At 44.1% G+C, this 16,650-nt stretch overlaps 1 protein-coding gene across 1 annotated transcript in view; it reads left to right on the forward strand.

The window, feature by feature from the left end:
- The window catches only part of LOC122792892 (MOB kinase activator 3B), a 714,758-nt gene that overhangs the window by 570,852 nt on the left and 127,256 nt on the right, over nt 1–16,650 (forward strand). The window lies entirely within an intron of this gene.

The raw sequence follows: 16,650 nt of genomic DNA on the forward strand, positions 1-16,650 counted from the left end.
ATGCTACCCTGGCCTTTGACACACATGTACTTTGATTTCACTTGCCCCTGCCAACCAGAACCACAGAGGTGTTTCCTGGGGTGTATTACGAATCTCCCACACAATCATCAGGGGTATTTATGACAACTGCTAATGAGGAGCCTTGTTTGCTATTGCTAGGTGGTCTATTCCAGTGTATGGCATATCTCTGCAATGGGAACCTATCCCTCCAGCATGTGCTGTTTAGTGAGCTGACAAGGTTTAGGGCCCTAGAGCGTGTATCCTGGAGGGATTGTGATATGTTGCCATGGTGGTTGTCACCCAGCTATGGGTGTGACATACCTCTGTATGTCCGGCAAAGGTCACTTCTGTGTGGCCAGTATGCAATACAGTGTAGATGTGGTTTTGTGAGTCAGTCTGCATAGGGCATCTGTTTGTGGCCAGTATTACCCTTTGGGAGGTATGTCTGTGGCCTTTTCACCTGGTGTAGTTGTCATGTGAGGTACATACCACACCGGGCATTGTGATGAGTAGAGGGGAACACTGCCCTATATTTCTATAGATGACACACCTGTTGTCATGACACATAACAGACAGACTGATTACAGCTGTAGTGTGTCACTGTCTTCATCAAAGCGGAGGCTACTGTCCACCTGTGTCCCATGTTCCCTTATCACACCTATGCACATGTGCGGATACAGATAGATACGTACTGCTGCCACACATGGATAATTTGCAGTGTTAGAGTACTCTTCAGGAACATCTACTACATGCCAACACATACATGTGAGTTACATACCTTACCTTTGTATTTACCTGCTCCGTGTGTTACGGTTTTGTAGGTTTTTATTTATTTATTTTTTGGTTGTTTGTTTTGGGTTCTCCCCCTCTATTTCGGTTTATGTCTCAGTTTCTCACTCTGTTGTGTCTCTGTCTCTGTCTGTGTCCGTGTCTCTCTCTCTCTTTCCATCTCCCAGCACTTGCAATGATAGAATTGCATGTGTGGATTGCGGGTACAGCCTGCTTTTCTAGGTATCTGCACTTGTGCATGTGACGGCCTCTGCACAAATTGCTGCCCACCATTCAGTAATTGCATGCAGCCTGCTGTGTGGTGATTGCATTACTCACTGTGATTGCTGCCCACTGCTATAAAATGCTAGGTTAGGTAGGTGTCGCCCTTTCAGCTGTCCAAGGTGTGGCCCATGCTTGTTTGCTCTAGACACCGTTGTGTCAGTCAGAAGGTTGGTATATGTCTCTTATCTGAAGCTATGGTTGTAGCCAGTTATATGCATGTTGTACACAAACCTGAATGTTGCTGCTTCCAGTGCACACTTCTCAGTGTAAACATGTACTCACCCCTCCAAATGCTAACACAGGATACATGGGAGTATATACTTTATTTCTGACTTACACAATTAACTGCCATACAAATGTGGTTATTGCACTGTATTCCTGTGGCCAGTATTTATCCTGGTCTGATACTGTGTGGTGTTTGTAAGGTGCTACTGTAACATTATTCCCTGCTAGGATGGCTGGTTCTCCTTTCACAGTCATGTCATGCAATTCCACAACAACAGCTGGTAAAGACCCACAGAACAGGATTTGTGTTATACCATTCCTAATTTCCATTTACATTCCCTCATTGTAATGAATGATATATTTATTTCAGAACCAAGTTATTTGTATATATGCTGTGGCTTAGTGGTAATTCATGCAGTCTATTGTGTCATTGGTCTGGGGTTCGAGACTGGCAGAGGTTTTTTCTTTTGCTGCTCAGCAGACCAAGGGCCCTGCCATAGAGTGACTAAGGCACTTTTGTAAGCGGGTTTGCGCGATGCTTAGCGACGCTTAGCTAAGTCCACACCTGCGCACACTCGCTTAAACCCGCTTACTACTGCTTAAAAGTGCTTACTCCCTCTAACCCCCGCGCTAATTTCTTTTAAAGAAAAGAAAATGGGGAGATAGGAAAGTGGTGAAAAAGGGGGCACAAAGAGGGACAGACAGTAGGTAAACAAGCTCGGGATGTGCAGGACGGGTGTAAGGAAGGTCCATAGCTGCCCATTTCTTTACCATCAACAACTGTGCATATGCAATAAATTTGGAGTGATATTTGAAACCTTCCACCCCTGGGAGAGGGGTGAGGACAACAAAGTATGTTGTACTGCCAATTATAATTATCTGTCTACATGTCCAATGGACGTGTGCGAAATGGGCAGCTATGTATGGGGCGTAATTTCTTGTGGGTACAGATTGTCCATTTTTTTTTTTTTTTGAGGTGAGAGTGGGAAGTGAGGTAGAGGAAGTAGGTTTGTCCGGGGAGGTAAACGGACAAGACACATACAGGGGCTGTGTATGACACATGGGGTGGCTGAACACAGTTGACGAGGTCGGATGTTTGGAAATCGCAAGCCCATGAGCCCATAGATAGTAACAGTGGAACTGAAATCCCCACCCATGGGCAGTCACCACTGCACCTTCACAGCCCTGAGGAGGGTGGCTGTGCTGGGGGCTGCGTAGGATGGGCAGGCTCACCCGTGAGACGCGCCACTCTTGCCTCGAGCTGGCGTAGGGGATCAGCGACTGAATGCTGGATCTCCCTACGCACCACAACCTGGACCCTTCAAAGGGTGACAGGTGGTCCTTCTCCGCCCGCACTTGCATGGAGGGGACGAGCCCCATCCCCTGCAGCGCTTCCACCCGAAGGTGGCACAGGACCAACGGAGGAGTGGAGCCCAGGCTGGGCACCTGACCTGCTGGTGCCAGGTGCACTCGCCAGCTGAGGAGGGACAGGGGGGTCCGCTGGGACCGGCCTTCCCATACGTTCTGTGATTAGGTGTGTTTAATTACAACATAAACAACAGCATTCCAGATTAGTTGTAACAGCATGCAGTAATATTCCCATTAACCCAACACACCAAGGTTCCAACAGTTGAACAGCAAGCATAATACATGCATATATTGAACCACAGTGGATATTCCAACAGCATGCAGGGATGTTTGGTAGCAAATACCGGAAGAATGTAAAGTTCCTATAATCACGGCTGCACAGGTAAAAAACACACTCTCCAAAGCCAAGAACACAGCATCCATGGGACCTGACACTATCCCAGGCGGTGTTCTACATGAACTACAGAATGAACTGGCACCCTACCCAAGTACCATGTTCAATCATAGCCTTACCTCAGGCTTTGTACCCACTGAATGGCGCACCGTGACGGTTATCTCACTCCACAAAGGGGGAGCCACTACGGACCCCGGGAACTACCACCCCATTAGCCTGACAAGCCTGGTCTGCAAGGCCATGGAACGTATCATTGTGGAACTCATAAACAAAGACATTGGTAATCTCCAAACTCTGGACCCTACCCAGTTTGGATTTGTAAAAGGCAGATTATGTCTCCTAAACCTGATTGACTTCTTTGAAGCAGTCACCAAAGCCATAGATGAGGGTAAAATGGTTCACACAGCTTATCTAGATCTCGCCAAGGCTTCCAACACCATCCCCCACTCTGGAATTATAGATAAGCTCACTAAACTAGGTATAAATCCCTGTCACAAGATGGGTTGCCAAATCCGGCATCAGACCAGTGATAAGTGGAGTACCACAGGGTTCAGTCCTGGGTCCTCTCCTGTTTGGTATCTACTTCTCTGAAGTGCAAGCCAGCACAGAAGGTCTTTGGCTAACAAAGTTTGCAGATGACTGCAAACTAGGAGCCATAATCGAAACTCCTAACAATGTGGACAAACTACAAAAGGGCCTCACTGAGACAGATACCTGGTGTCAAAGCCATGGCCTGAAGCTCAATGCCAAAAAATGTATTGTCATCCCCTTTGGTAAATACTCTGTACCAATGAACTATCACATAGCTGGTAGTCTACTTAATGCCGAAAATGTGATGAGACCTTGGGACACAGGTGGACAGTAGTAGTCTCTCCTTTGATAATCACATCGCCACAGTGATCAGGAAATCCTTCTACGTGGCTCATCTCATCACAAAAGGATTCTCATCCAGAAAAAAAGAAGTCATTGTTCCCCTCTACTCATCACTCATTAGACCCATTATAGAGTACAACGCCCCTTTTGGTATGTACCTCACAAGACATCTACAACAACTGGAAAGACCACAGAAATACCTCACAAAGAGGATTACTGGCCTCAAACAGATGCCCTATGCAGACCGTCTCAAAAAACTACAGCTTTACTCCATCACATATCGCCTACTCAGGGGCGATCTCTGCCTAACATACAAAGCTATGTCAAACCCAGAGCTGTTGGACATGCTCCGCTTAAAGAAATCCCACGCTCTAGGGACCTAAATCTTGTCACCACAATAAACAGAACATGCTGGAGGGATAGATTCCTGTCCCAGAGACTTCCCATACTCTGGAACAGACTACCTATCTATGTCAGACAGAGCTCCTCATTAGCACTCTTCAAGAAAAATCTTGATGATTGGATGGGAAATGGGAAATTCACCCCGGGGATCACTTCTGTGGCTCTGCTCGACAGGGGCACAGGAAAATAATTTTCTTGGGTGGCGAAAGCCAGGGTACATTTTTTGGCTAGGCTTGAATGGGCCCTACGGCCGATAGCCTAGTACCTACCTATGAACAGGCCACCATGATTGTGGTGTTTAAACAGGGCACATGCATCAACGTGAATGCAAATATTTATAGAACAATAGGACATATGTCCCAACAAATTTTAAGATTACACATACCCGTTGATGGTTTATGCACATACAGTAGGGTGTGGAAAAAACCTCGGTTAACATCTTATAATTACCTTTTAGTCTACACTACATTCGTAGTGACTGCAGGTGTCTATCCCCTACATGTATTACACTTGCCACCATACATTAGGTTGTGTAATGGGTTTGGCTAGTCCAATATATGCCTGACCTATATCTGACATACTAACTGTCCAGGATGCAGATATTACTGCTACATATTTCTTGATTGCTATTTCTTTATCTACATATCTGGGATGTTTTCACATGACATTTTCACTTCAGTTTGTACAGAACCCTGCATTTCTTGACACACACTCACATTTCTGGGGATAAACTAACATGCTACACGTGTGCCGGATATACTTATGCATGCCAGCCAGTAGCTGACTGTTGAAGACTGTATATATGCTTCACAGCTACTACCACTTCCATCACCCACTTTATATGGGACTGCACAACTCTGGGTTGCCAGCACTTTTTCAAAATAGTACTATTTGTATAACGCAAGGGTACAACAATATTTCAAATTCTGTGACACAGACACACTCTGGGTTTTAGACCTTTTTTAATGGCATTACACACTTTTCCACAAGCTCACTCCTTTGTTTTAACGGTGCATATGGCAGACATGTTCAAGACATATTATACCTTTATTAATAGGTTAGAACACTCTTATTTCAGGCTCACTTACTTATTTTATATGACAGTGCCTGCAGAGATAGTATTCCAGACATATGTTACCTTTCTTAATGGGTTGCTACACTCTTTTTCTGCCTCTCTGACGTTTTTATCTGACAGTACATGCAGAGAACTTATTCAGGCAATATTGTGGCTGTATTATTGGACTACAACACTTTCTTCCATGCTCTCTCCCATATTTTATATAGCAATGCATGCAGAATAATCACTAACCTGCCTGGTGCAGCCTATCAGCATAGGCTTGCTGATTCGCAGCATGGTCACCTGCAGCTGTAAAGTAAATGAAGGGATATTGAGACATACCTATCCGTTATACATTCTCAATTATCTATTCTTGTATACTGCATTCCATGGCTACATACTCAGTTGTGGGGTATTCTGCATCCCACGGGCCTCCTGTATCCATTGGTTCAGGCGGTCCTGCTTCCGTCTCTTCAGGTCGGCATGGTGGTGATGGACCTGCTCACCAGTCCGAGGAACACCTGTGGCACTGGTGAGGTCATGAGCTAACCAGTTCCAAGCCTCCACCTTGTACTCCGTCCCTTGGAACTGGCCCTGCAGGAGTCTTGACTCATGACGGTGGACAAGGAGCCAAACCATGTATTTCGACTCCTCGATGCCCCAACGTTGCACTCGGAAGCGTGTTCCCTCTCCGACACCAGCCATTCTAACTGCAGATGTGAGCTACAATCAGTTATGGCGTGTATTCCCGCCTATGGGGCGTAAATATGCTGCATTTCCCGCACTTTTTTGTGACTGGCCATTTTTAAAAATTCTCGGCTGACTGGAGACCTGCTTTAGTAATGGTTAAACTACCATTAGTAAGTATGTCTGTTAACAGTGGCTGTTTCCCCTAAGTTATCGTAGCTTAGTGGTTCTGTACTTTGCTTGTAATGCACAGATTCCTGGGTTCGAACCTTGTCATTCATTTTATTTTCATGTTGTCCATACAGGCTAGGGGGTGTGGCTGCATTTAAGCAACTTTGCTCTACGTTGGTCCTCGGTGCCCTGGTTGGTGCAGTGCACACGTCCGTGCAGATTGCACTGGTTAAAGTGCTATTTCGCTATGGGCACCTCTATTGCGCTGGGTTAACCGTTATTAAACTATGGGCAACTCTATTGCGCTGGGTGAAGCGCTGCTTAACTGCAGTCAGTTATATATCAGGATCATTTAAAATATTTATTTTGTTCACTGATACATTGGCCATTTCACTGCATTTTACTACTATTTACACATTTGTCTGGTATTTCATATACTGATTTAAAAATAAATACGAAGGGGAGTGGTGGGACTCAAACCGTGAAATTTGTGCGAACGCTCTACCATTACGCTATTGCTGTTTGGTGTGATTTGCATAAACATTCTTTCTTATGCTCTTCCATGTCAGAATTGCTAACTCTAGCTAAGCAATGGGCACACTCGCACACACACGCGCAAATACAGGCAGCTATTTCGGGTATTTAAAAAATAAAAATAACTTTTTACTTTTTATAACTGTGATGGGGGTTTACAATGTCAGGGAGTGTGGTGTTGGGTGCAAGGACATTTGAGCGGACTCGCTCTTGTGTATTTGCTTTTTCTTTTCAATCACTTGCAGGGGCGTGGACATTTAGATTGCTCGGCAGTCGGACACACCCCCTGCTTTCTTACACGGTCCGTGTGCGAATTACGGTTGGGTCAGCGTGCCCTCATGCATATTCATGGTACGCTGACGTCATACCGTTCAACTGCAGCCTCTGAGTAAGACTTATCAAGTCTTACACAGGATTCGTGAATCCGGGTGACAGTCTAGTTTCCCCTCCCAAACAAGTTTCAGGTTGAACCTCTTCTCAGGTTCCCTGTGAAGAATAGTCATTTGTCACAGCCGTCTTGTAAGAACACATTTTTTTCCTGTAATTTTTTTTTAAATATAATTTGTCAAACATTACATGAATTCAGAATGGTTAACATATATACAATTTTAAAACCTATAAACTACAGAAAAATATATAACTATATACACTGGTGTCTATACAGAAGAAAGCAATAAATACATTTAAACACATTGAAGAATGATATATTAGTTTATAAATCTCATGAATTTAACAGCTTGTCTACTCTTCTTCCATCGGTAGCAAGGATGGTGGATATTCTGTCATCTCAAAATAGTCTCCACCCACAAAGCATACAGAGACAACCAGAAACAGTTTTCAATCTGGGTGTTGTTTTATAACCTGAATCTGTTTTAAATTCGGTTTACATGTCTGTTTAGTATAATATTTGTTGGAATTTTTTGTGTCCAAGTTATTCATTGTTATGTCTGCTCTCATGCTGGGCAGTGCTTGTCTTTAACTTCCCTTAAAGATTAAAGGTTTCTTTCAATATGTTTTTCCTTTGTATCAGTCTGTCAGACAGTCTATTTCTTCCTAGGTCTTAGTCATACTTTTGTACCGGAGAATCTAGCTGTTCCCCTTTTTGAACCAGTGGCAGCTGTAGAACTGAAGTTTTTAACATGGAAGACCAATTTATTAGTAACTGTGATAGTCTGTTGTGTCAACCCTCTGTATTCACCGTCCCCTAATAAAGCTTTTGAAGACCAATCCCTCTTTTAAGCCAGAAGTCATTACTGAGTCTAACCTTAATCTGTTGAGCTTCCACTATTTTTGTGCAAAAATTATCCCAAATGTATGGAATAACTGCTGCACGATACGGCATCCAAGTGCAGCTAAGGTTTTATGTGGGCAGAACCAGGATAGGAAGCAGAGTCAGCTTTGTGTTTCTTTTAGGTCACAGAAGTTGTTGTAGGTAGGTATTCTGTGTCTAGTCCTTTGGCATACATTGTTTTTTGAGTTATATTTTCTTTGTTTATAGGAAGGAAGTAGCTTTCTTGCAGAAGGTTCATTCAGCTAGAATTTGCGTCACCTCAAAGGTGTCTTTAGATGATGTTTGTGATGTGGCACTTGTTCCTTGATAAACATCTTTGCCATACATTTCAGTTTGAACATTGCTTTCAGGATCAGACCCACCTTTGGGGCTGCAGTAATCAAGGCAGTGTTTCGTGGACTAGCTACTCAGAAGAATCCGTTAAAGACTGTGAGCTTAATGTTAACGAAGATTGAATCTACTTAGTAAATGTAAAAGTTATTCATTTACCGAAGTTCAGTGCTGTGTTTATGTAGTGTGATTAGTTTGATCAGAAAACTGAAACTGAGGGGAGGGAAGGGAGTGTCATGGGTAGAAAGAGTTGCAGATGTACAGAGTCCTAACGTTTAACGATGATTGAATTCTTCATACAGGTCTGCCATTACAGTAAATCAATAACCTTCATATATTCCTGTCATGTGAACAAGGAGAAGGTAATGAGAGATGATTTATGGATTAAAAAATTGTAAGTGAAGACCTTTGAACAGTGGGGCTAAATGGTTTAATTGCTATGTTAACTACAAGCATGCAGTAATTGACAGACTAGCCAGTGCAAGTACCAGCATCATTGATGTATTGTGGTCTGGCTACTTGACTGTAATATTGCAATGCTAAATATTGGTCAAACTTAACTAAGCAGTTAATTGCTTTGTTTAAAATTGTGTTCTAGCCTAGCTTAGTGCTGCTGTAGTGAATTATATAATGTACGTTTTTTCAGATGTAATTCCTGAGCTATACTTCGGAATTTTTTTAATATAAATCCTTGAAACCTCATTTTTAGTATGCAGTTATAACTTTTTAATCTGACTATTTGCAAAACGACTATCAGTTCCAGTTGATTAAGACCACAACCCCATACTTTTAGGTCCCGAACTGTCACAAGGCTGTTTACTTCTGATGCTATTTTCCTCTCCTGTGCTGCCAGACAAATAGCTGTCGTGTTATCACTAGCTGTTACTTTTTTGCAAAGTTGACCATAGTGATTTGGATACAAGTTTTGATGGTAGTTTTTACATTTGTGCTTACACCAGTGTATCCAACTCTTGATTTGATTCCGTCAGATGTTCTTAATGTTTCACTTTTGCAGTTATCACACTTGAGTTATCTTCCTGCAGGTAGCCCTCAGTTGGCCCGAATACCAGACACTTAGTATTTCTGCGTCAGTTGCTGTCGCATCAGGACTGACGTCAGGTAGTCAGGGGTATAAAAGCAGGCAGCCAGCGCCATTACATAAGTCTTTCTTGCCGAGGAGCCCGAAGCAGAAGTAGTTTGCACAAGTGCCAGTCGGCCGCTACCTGAGTTTTCATTTCCAAATTGAATCATCCTGAAATCTTTTAAAGCTAAGTACCCCATTGGGGATCCTTTTTTTCTTGCTCTAACCGATGTCAGAAAAAGTTAACAATTGTCTCGGCTGTGGAAAGCAAATATCACACTGAGATTTCCATTCTTACGTCACCTGTTTAGGCCCAGACCACGACGTACCTCGCTGTCAGTTTTGTGCTTTGTTCAACACCCGAACTATTCTTCGTCGGGCCCTTATTCTTGCTAAATACTTTCGCTCTCGATCTCTGTATTCCAAAATGGCTTCGGTAAGCCATCCGACTACCGATCTTCTAAAAAAACAAGGATAAAGACAGAGACAGACTGCATAGGTCCAAAACTGCCAACAATGCTTCCGTTAAGCTAGTCACCAGTTTGCCAGTACTCAGTGAGGTACTTTCGCAGCCCCTGATGCCCACTTTGATAGATTCACAGGCTATCGAGACCCATTCGGAGTCTGGTATGCTGCAAGACTCTTCTTTGTCTATGGAACCTGCGGATGTCTCTACTTTGGATGGCTCCAGAGCTGCTGTGCAGGCACTGGCTTCCGAGGGAGTTCTTCGCATTACCGATATTCAACACAAACCGACGACTTCTTTCGTGTCTTCAGTTATGTCTAAAACTACAGAGTTTCTAAGGCCAAGAGTACGAGTTACGCCTAAAAAACTGACGACCCAAACTCAAGCACCTGCTTCCTTGCCACAACATCAAATGCTTTAAATGGCAGAAGACCTGATTATGCTGATTAGGGGAAGCCAGCCTTCACCTGCTAAGAGAAAGAGACCTTGTCCCCAGCAGCTTTAACAGACCAAGAGTTTGACGACTCTGAGGTTTCTGAATAGGAAGGCATGCCTTCATCTGCTTATGAGGATTCAGATGCAGAAGACTCCATTCCCTCTGCTTCCCCTCCAGAGGAATTTTCTTTTGGTGAAACCCTACATACTTTAAGAGAGCATTTCCACTGGGAATGCCAGGATTATCCTCGGTCCAAAAAGAGACTCAGAATTTTTAGATTTGCGCCACATAGACCTTTAGCAATCCCTCCAGTTCTGGATGTTGTGGATGATGTCTTTATGGAATCCAGTCTAACTCCTGATACTTTACCCCCTGCTCCAAGGAAACCAGACAGATACTACAGAGTCCCTGACTCACAAATTTCTTTTAAAAAATCCTACTGCTGACCCAGAGGTAATTTCCCAGGGGCCTAAAGGTATAAAAGCAACTACAACTAAGAATCCCACCCCTTTGGACAGGGATTCCCAAGCTTTAGACAGATGGGGTAAAAAAGTATACACCTCTGCAACTCTCGCCATTAGGACATTGAATTGCCAGTTTCACATGCTGAAATACCGGCAGCATATTATGGAACTTATTAAGCAAAAATTATCTACCTTTACAGACTGTGCAGAAAATAAAGAATTACAGGAGCTTATTCATTCTGCAAGCCAAGTCAGCAAGCATACCTTGCAATGTGGCTTTGACGCCCTAGAAGCATCTTGCAGGGCAGCAGTCACTGGTTCTGTAACTGAGAAGGCATGCTTGGCTTAAAGAGCAGACCTTGCCAGACCATGTCAAATCAAAATTACTAGACACTCTTTTGAACAAGGACAATCTGTTTGGCACCAAAGCAGGAGAGGTTCTAAAAGAGATGGAAGAAAAAGCTAAGTCTATGCAGACAGTCACAGATTTTTTGGAAGTGCAGCCTCCAATATTCAGTAGGCATTGCCCCTCAAAACAATGGCCGTTTCCAGCCCCTTCAAGGCCATCTCAAACTAGACCCAGGGGGAAACAGACCCCCCCCCCCCAGATTATAGTCTCAGGGTATGCAGAGATCTAAGCAATGGAGTGCCTCCACTTCTAAAACAGGGAGTGCTAAGCCACCCCCTTACGGAAAGAATTCACACTGACTTCTCAACTTCACTCCTCACCTCTGCCCAATTGCTCGTGCCCCTAGGAGGAAAACTTGCCCATCATGCAAAAAACTGGACCTCCATCACCAAAGACTGATGGGCCCTCAAAATTGTTTCCCAGGGGTACAAATTTTACTTCCACTCACTGCCAACCCCAAAAGGGTTCCCAGACCTTCTTCCAATAAAGTGGGCAGAGGCACAAAACCAAGTTCAGTCCCTGCTCTCCATAAGGACAGTTCAACCTGTTCCTGCAGAACAGATAGGTCAAGGGTTTTATTCCAGTCTTTTCCTGATACCCAGAAAAGAGGGCACGTGGCACCCAATCCTAGATCTTTCCATTCTAAACACCTTCCTGGTGGTACCAAAATTCAAAATGCTCACCCTTCAGCAGCTTCTTCCTATGCTGTCCAAAGATGCCTGGTTAGCCACCCTAGACCTAAAAGAACCCTATTTGCACACCCCTATCAGGGACTCATGCAGGAAATACCTATGTTTCAGGGCAGGATCTATGCATTATCAGTTCTCTGCACTTCCCTTTGGTTTATCCACTGTTCCCAGAGTATTCACAAAATGCCTGGCTGCAGCCACTGCCTATTGCAGACAGAGAAAGATTCAAATTTACCCATACTTGGACGATTGCCTGATTCAAGCATAAAGTCAGGAAAAGCTTTTGCAGCGCCTGACATTTAACCTCCCTGGGGTACACTGTCAATGAAAAGAAATCAAAACTAGTCCCCAGCATCCCAGATGGCATTCCTTACTCCAAAAACAAGCCTATTTGACAGGCTACTTCACTCAAATGGCAACCAGAACCCAGCTGTCCACAAGGAAAATCCTGCAGGCCCTAGGATTCATGGCCTCTCGCATTCTACTAATTCCATATGCCAGACTGCATATGAGGAAACTTCAATGGTACTTAAAAAAAAGTCTTTGGTGCCAACATTCTCAGGACGTGGAAACCGTCATACCTATCATACCTTGTCTAAGGACAGAATTTCTTTGGTGGGCAGCAGCATGCAACCACAACAAGGGACTTCCCTTTACTCAACCCCACACCACCCAGACCCTAACCACAGATGCATCAGACTATGCCTAGGGTGCACATCTGGACGACAAGTGCATTCAGGGCCACTGGAGCCCAAATCAAATTCATCTGCACATTAACTAAAAAGAGGTGCTAGCTGTTCAGCACGCTCTGACAGCTTTCAGATCCCTACTCTCACCAGGGCCCCTGCTAATAAAAATGGACAACTCCACAGTCATGTGGTACATCAACAAGCAGGGGGGAACCCACTCTTACCCACACTGCAGGCTAGCCATGGCCCTGTGGAACATGGCCTTGGACATGCATATTCATCTGCAAGCTCAATTTCTGCCAGGCAAACAAAACTCTCTGGCAGATGACTTAAGCAGAAGTCTCCTAGACCCACATGAGTGGCAATTAGACCCCAGCACCTTCAGCGTTCTAACCCAGAAATGGGGGACCCCGAGGTGGACCTTTTTGCCCTCCCCCTACAATCACCAACTCAGCAAATTCTGCACCAGGACACCTCACAGCAGGGCCTGGAAAGTGGATGCCGTATCCTTCCAGGGGGTAAACCACTCAATCTATGCATTTCCCCCTCTGCCTCTTCTCACAAGAATATTACTCAAGGTAAGACAGGACATACCAAGGGCAATCCTGATTGCCCCAGACTGGCCACGCCAGCACTGGTAACCACACCTGCGCAACCTATCTCTGGTACCAGCCTGAGACCTACCCCAGATCTCAGCCCTCCTCACTCAGCAGAAGGGACAGATCTTGCATCTGCAACAGCAAACCCTGAATTTTGCAGCCTGGCTTATTCCTTGAATTCTCCCCCAGTGACCAGTCTAATCAAGCAGGTAATGGATGTCATTCTTGAAGCCAGAAGACCCAGTACAAGGAAATCCTATGCTGATAAGTGGAAAAGGTATTGTTCCTGGAGTCAATCTAAGGACAGGACACAGCTCTGCCCTCCCTACCTCTAATCTTGGATTACCTAGCAGATCTATTCCACAAAAGCCTATCATTCTCCTCCATTAAGATCCATGCCTCTGCCATTTTGGCTCATTACAGCACTGAGCCACTTCTCTTCTCTCACCCTCTCGTCAAACAGTTCCTGAGAGGGGCAAACAAGGCCGCCAAGGAGAGCACCCACCACTGCTTGGGACCTTAACTTTGTACTGGAAAAGCTCACACTACCCCCCCGAGCCCGCAGCTTCAGCAGAGTTAAAATTCCTCTCTTGGAAAACAGCCTTGCTTCTGGCCATCACTTCAGCTAGAAGAGTGTCTGAGCTACAAGCACTTATGACTGTGGAACCCTTCATTATTTTTCATGCTGACATGGCCTCTCTCAGGACTAACCCTTCCTTTATGCTTAAAGTGGTGTCCAGTGTGGCTATCAACCAATCTATCCATTTGCCAACCTTCTTCCCTAATCCTCAAAATAAAGGGGAAAGGATCCTGCCCTCCTTGGATGTGCACAGACAGCTCAGATCCAACCTTGATAGGACTAAGCCTTTCAGGAAATCTGACCAGTTACTAGTCATATTTGCACCATGGGCAGAGGGCAAGCCCATTTCAAAACAAACAGTTGATAAATGGATAGCACACTGCATCTATTTCTGCTACAAACACCATGGGAAACGAACCCCTCAGGGGGTCAGAACGCATTTCACTAGGGCAACTTCTACCTCTACAGCATTCCTCAGGGGAATCCCTACCAGGGGCATTCTGGAAGCTGCTACCTGGAGTTCTGTACACACCTTCACCAAGCATTACCACCTGCCTATCTTTTCCAAATCCAGGGCGAGTTTTGCAACAGCAGTCCTGCAGGGCATACTAGCCAGCCCCAACTCTTCTTGACTGCCTCCACCCTTTCTTCAGCTTTGGGAATCAACCCAAGTGTGATGACTGCAACAGTGAAACACAAAGAACATAGAACAGTTGTGTACACTTACCGTAAATGCACATGTTCGAGTGTATTCACTGTTGCAGTCCTGGTTTCCTACCCTCCAGCCCCCTTGTCTCTCTCTCTCTCTCTCCATTACTCACCCCTTACAGGGCTATTGGTATTTACTTTTTACTGGTGGTTTCCCCACCATAGCGTAGCTCCCTATTTGGGGGGCTTCTGACATTTGGGGCAAGAAAAACAGGTGTAATGGTGTTGGCTGCCTGTTTTTATACCCCTGACGACCTGACGTCCGTCCTGAAGCAACAGCAACCAATGCAGAAATACTAAGTCTCTGGTATTCGGGCTGACTGAGGGCTACCTGTAGGCAGATAACCCAAGTGCGATGACTGCAACAGTGAATACGCTTGAGCATCTACATTTATGGTAAGTGTACACAACTGTACTTCTTTTTTTTTCTGGTGGAAATCAGTAGGATGCTGTCCACAGCATCCCTTCCAAAGTCACATCTTTAAATGTTGTTTTTCAGCACCAAATTTTTAGGCTTTGACATTTCCAGTCCTGTTTTTCTCAGTGCCTGCCCCTCTGGCATCATACTTTTCACTTTGAGTTTAAAAACGGAGCTGTCCATGTTGTCTACCTGTATGATCCTATTTCTGGGACCACCACTTCATGCCTTTTCTTCTCTCACCATGCCCATTTCCTTACACACACACACCCTCCACCTACTTTTTCCTCCTTATTGAATTGTTCACTCCCAGCCCCCATCTACAAAGAGACTATATGAACTGTATCTTGCCCCAAGAGGCATATTGTGTACCAGCAAGTTCAAACATTTGGAAACAGTGCTACATTTATTGTCCGAGGATCTCCGGGATGATGAAGGGGCCATCTCCTCTCCCCAAGGATCCTAATTTTGGAGAATTTTTACAACTTGTCCATCATTGCAGGTGTGGCCCACTGAGCAGATCTCCATGAAGTAGAGTTCCAGAAGGCATTCCATCTCTTCCATAGTCCTCCTGGATGGTTGCTCCCCTTTTGGAAATATTGCAAGATTCTACAAGGATAGCATTGGAGTACCCAGAAACATTAGTTTGTGTACCAGAGACGATAGGCCAGATATTCAGCCTTTGAAGTGTGCAGAGACTTCCAACCTGGATGTTGCTGTATCAGTGGAAGCCCCTTGTAGGGTTTATGCTTTGCAGAAACCTGACTGTCCATCCCCTAGCCAGTTAGTCCCAGCTTTTATCCAAGTTTGGGAGGTTTGTGCTCATGTCTGCCACCCCATCTCTGTGGACTCTGAACTATGCACATATATTTTACACAGTGTGTTGCAGATGCATTACAGTTTACTGAACAAGAGTTGCCTGAAGGTTCTCAGAATGTGGGCCTTGGTATTTCAATTTGGTATTGTACTGCAGTATTTTAATGTTTTTAAAGTGATTTGCTGACATTTTTCTATTCATTGTGGAATTTGATGAGTCAAGTGTATTTTTGCACTTGTCCTTTCTTAGGTTTTTGTGATTTCTTTTAATGTAAAGCTCTAGTAACTGCCCTAATTTAGTTTTTCCTACTCCCTGGGGTAATGTGCATTGTGCCCATATAATTTAATGGGGCATCTTGCATATGAGCAGTTGTGCACCCATTAAAGTCTATGGATTCAACTCATGTTTTTCATAGGCCGACATCACTAAAATTAAAAATTTCATGTTTTACCTCAGTGACATCAGTGTATGGAAAATGTGCATTTTAAATGGTTTTTTAAATGAAAAAATGTCAAAAGTGTTTCTGAATGGGAGAAATTATAGTCTGGCAGTTTATGCTCCACATGTTGTGGTGCAAAGGTAAGCTTCCAAACGTCAGTAAATCACTTTAAGGGGACAGCATGTTCCGTAATAGTCTAGTATAAGTGAATTGAGGCATTACCTGTTTATAGTACCTGCACCTGTCTCTACAGCAATTAAGTTAATTTTTGACATTGTTTATATAGTTGCTTTTTAGTAGCCATCATGAAATTATTTTTAGCTTAATTGTTACTAGTCTGGGGTGTGATTGCACAACTATTCAAGTCTTAGGCTTGTATATGTGTTTGTTCTGCTTACGACCTACAACTATAAGAATTAACTTGGAAAAAAGTTAGTAGAATTTGAACAAGTCATTACATTTAATTATGT

The sequence above is a fragment of the Protopterus annectens genome, chromosome 2.part0, assembly GCF_019279795.1.
Source record: "Protopterus annectens isolate FY-2018-M chromosome 2.part0, PAN1.0, whole genome shotgun sequence".
Lineage (NCBI taxonomy): Eukaryota > Metazoa > Chordata > Ceratodontiformes > Protopteridae > Protopterus > Protopterus annectens.